Below are 4,244 nucleotides of genomic sequence, written 5' to 3' on the forward strand. Positions count from 1 at the left end.
GGGCGTGGCCCGGGGCGCGCGGGGCCGGCCGGGGACGCGCTGGCCGTGGGGTGGGTTTTAGGCATCGGACGTCGCAACTTGCTCGAAACCCACTCAATTTTTTATCACAGCCTATACATGCGATGAAATGACACCTCGACAAGTTTCGTGAATTTCGGACTTCGTTTCCATTTTATATAATTTAAAAATACTTTACACGCAAGTTCCTCGCTGTGTTCCATGAAAACAATGCGCCAAATTTGGCATCTGTCACTGGATACGGTCTCACACCACATGCAATACCATGAATATGATTTTTTGAATCACTCAATTCCAATATTCGATGCACCTGCAGTTCAAATTCGAATTACCGGGAAGAATTCAAGTAAATGAAATAAACTTATTAAATATAGCTAATAAACTAAAAAAAGCTCTAAATTTTAATATGTACTTTAAGGTACAACAGTAAACCTAGGGAAAAAATTTGGAAGCAAAAAAAAATATTTTGCCGAGGGCACAGAAACGACACTCGGCAAAGTAATTCTTTGCCGAGGGCCAAATTCTGACCCTCGGCAAAACAGACGGCAGGTGAAGGCCGTTTGCCTGCCGTCACAGATTGCCGACGGCCTTTCTTTGCCGACGGCCGGACCCTCGGCAAAGGGCCCGGTTGCCGAGAGGAATTATTTGCCGACGGCCTGGCCCTCGACAAATATGGTTTTGCCGACGGCCTATCGTTGCCGAGGGCCAACTCTCGGCAAACCTTTCTTTGCCGAGAGCCCGACCACTACAACAGCACATGGATACAGTAACACCAGCTTGTGTTACTGTAGGTTGAAAAAAGTGTTACTAGCTCTCTTAGTAACACAATTTTTTTGTGTTCCAATTGGCCATGTTACTATAGACTAGGTTTATTGTAACACATCTACTTGTCTATAGGAACATTTGTCTAGTGTTACAATGAATTTTTGCTGTAACACTTTTTTTTCTCTAGTAACACTTCACATTATGGTGGAATACATAGTTTGTAACACATTTATTTATCTATGGGAATATTTGCCTAGTGTTATAGTGATTGTCTGCTGTAACACTTTTTTTAGTTCTAGTAACACTTCTATATTATGGTAGAGCACAGTATGGAACAAAGGAACACATGGTTTGTAACACTTGTTTATATCTATTGTAACATATTCAGATTAGGAAACAAATATTTGTTTCGCCTATATATGTGGCACACGGATTATTATAGAATCACACAAACATGACACATTGCAAAATCACATAAACCACAAATTTCAATAATCATAACAAGATCCACATATAGTAGGATGATTTCAAACATAGTGCGTGTTCAGATTAAATCATAGTATTTGTACATAACGATATGGCTCTAGAGAGCAAACACACATAGTCCATACTAGAAAGAAAAATTCAAGAACTAGCTAGGATTCATAAAGTCCATTGCTTCTTCTTCTATTATTCTTTGTACACATCGATGTAGGAATTCAACCATTAATCATTTGAACCTGCAAAGAAAATATAAGTTGTAAGATTACAAATTAGGCCACATATGTACAATGATGTAAGTTAAGAAAGCTAGTTTGAACATACAAACATCGAAGGCCAAGCAATTGAGACTCCTTTGGCTTGAGCATCACCAATATTGTTGCACCCAGGCCTAGGCCTCACTAATGGCTCATCTTTTGCTATAGCATGATCGATACGCACTTTGTAGAATTGACTTCCTGTCTTAACTCCACCAACAATGGCTTCTGGATTAGTGCTCAAGAGAGTTGCATAGGCCACATTAGCCTTATTAGGATATTTTGAAGTCATTAGTAGCACCATGGACCCAACCTACATTAATTTGACATAATCTCTTAGTGACCAACAACCCTTAGTTGTACATCAAGATCATGCAATTAGAACAAGTGTATTATGTTCATCTACCTTCATTACAGGAAGTTGTTTAGGTGCTTGACGCTTGTTGCATGTAACCTTGTCATGAGCCACCTCCTGGTGTGCAATGGTTCTAGTCTCTCCAGGCCCTCCATGATGACCCTTACACATATAAAATGAAGTATGAAATATTAAGACAAAAATTCCTCTATAAATACAGCAAAGTGTGGTTCATAGATACCTTTTGTTTCTTTGTTGTTTTACTTATGGTGGATAAAAGTAGACTGTCATCATCACTATATTCAGACTCACATGTTTCTTTATTCTAGTAAAGAGAAAAAAGACAGTAGCATGAGTTAATATAAAAAAAATCCTTTGTGAATAAAATAGTATTAAATTCACAAGAAAGTGACTTTACTAATTCATCCCTGTGTTCAAGGAATCCATCATTCTGGTTGGGTGCAACACAGTGAACTCTCTAAAAAATTGAAACAATATTAAAGCCAAAAGACTAAATTAGGTGAAAACATGGAAAATAGAGCAAATACCTTTCTTTTAGAAAGCACCGCTTGATTCTGAGAATTGTTATGATCACTCCTAGCACAATTTCCCTAGAAAAGAAATAAAGTTTGAGTAACACATTTCAATACGAAGTTACAAATTAAAATGTACATTGTTACCATTGTTGCTTCTTGGTTCTCATGGTGCCTTTGATTGTTTTTTAGTTCTTCAATAACTTTGTCTTGCATTCTAGAATGCTCTTTGAGTTGCCTTATTTCCTCCAACATGTGAGTCTCTACATCAGATGATGAGCCATCTAGTGAAACTATATTAATGTCCTTAAAATGGTGTGTTCTTCGACCATAAACTTGTTTAGGAACTGGAAGCAATCCCATGCCGTGCACTTGTCCAGCTTTCTCTTCTCCCAACACCCGATGTAATGCATCACCTTCCCATGCAACTCCTCCCTCACTATTTTGTGCTAACTCTGGTTGTGTGTCTAGGAGATTTTCCAGTTCAACCTACAAGCAAGAAATCCGCACATTAGAAAACAGAAATAATTTTATATTTGCAAAAATTCTCATGTGCATGTAGCATACCATTGGTTCATTTATCCCTTTTCCCCTTTTCCTGTGAGTTGCGAGGTAAACCTTTGCTCTATGTGGCTGTTTTTTTCAGGATCAGTTTGCCTCTGAAAAAATAGCAGTAAAGGAAAAGTAAGAAGAATCATATATAATTTTTTTAAACAGAAGATGACTCACCATGTCCTCAGACCAACGAGCATAACTCTTTGTACCGGCTTGTATGTGTTGTCTTCTTCATTTCACAACTTATTTTGTTCTTCTCACTTAGGGTCTACAAGAAAAAGTAAATTAATAGATAATGAACCATTATACATATAAAAATCAATAATGGTATAGATAGTGATAGTAAAAAAAGCCAAATAGCGTCAATAATGGTGCCTTACTTGTCCTTCGCTGGACTTCCAATATTTTACTAGGGCCTTCCATTGATCTTCATCGATATCATCTGGACAACGCTTGTTCAAAACAGACTTTTTCTTCTTTGGATTAAATAGTGACTTTTTTAATGTTGCCTTGTATTTTCTCCAATCTCTTTCAATTGATTTCAATCCATTTCTCACATGAATGAGGATATAAGAACTTTGTCTAAAATAAGAAAGTCACTAATGAATGAATTTGACTTCATGACATGATAACAAGCATATATATACTTAATCTTATAAAAACATTATGTCTTGTGAAATTTAGCTAACCTGGATGAATTGAATTATGGTTTCTGCATTGTTTTTCTTAACTTCTCTCCAATCTTTGGCACCAACAGGACAGTAACCACCATTTCTTGCTATGGTGCCCAAAAATTGTCCTAAAAGGCCACCTTCTTTTTCAATGGGTTGTCCAAGCATATTACATCTTACTACTATCCGATCTCCTCCAAGTAGATCCCAAACATGTGTTAAAACGGTCCCCTTTCGTTTACTACGGTACTTCATCGCCATCACCTATTAAAAACAGAATGATAGTGATAGTAATTGGTTAAGATGCAGTCCATATGAATGAGATTGATCTAACTACATTTGTACCTGATGTGTTCTGGTTCTCATCATCATACTGCTCAACCTCGTTAGCATATAGTGCTTCAGTATGCATTACATTTAATCCTTTCTTTTTCTTTGTACCTTCTCTTCCTGCTAAACAAATGTTGGGGACATGAACACGTGTTTATAGTAAATATAATAAATAATATGTAATCTTTTTATTAAACAACTAGACATTTGTATTAGACTATCAAGATTGTATTTATTAAGTCACATACCACGGTGGGGTTGGATATGCTAATCTTGGATG

The 4,244-nt window shown here is 36.9% G+C and overlaps 1 long non-coding RNA gene across 1 annotated transcript; it reads right to left on the bottom strand.

The window, feature by feature from the left end:
* Positions 1 to 2,295: 2,295 nt before the first annotated feature.
* On the bottom strand, positions 2,296 to 2,892 carry LOC136550823 (uncharacterized). The gene is made up of 3 exons (XR_010782374.1): positions 2,556 to 2,892; positions 2,424 to 2,486; positions 2,296 to 2,353 (listed from the first exon to the last, which is right to left on the bottom strand). It is a non-coding gene; the product is annotated as an uncharacterized lncRNA (long non-coding RNA).
* Between the last annotated feature and the right edge of the window lie 1,352 nt (positions 2,893 to 4,244).

This window comes from Miscanthus floridulus, chromosome 4 (assembly GCF_019320115.1).
Source record: "Miscanthus floridulus cultivar M001 chromosome 4, ASM1932011v1, whole genome shotgun sequence".
NCBI classification, from domain to species: Eukaryota; Viridiplantae; Streptophyta; class Magnoliopsida; order Poales; family Poaceae; genus Miscanthus; species Miscanthus floridulus.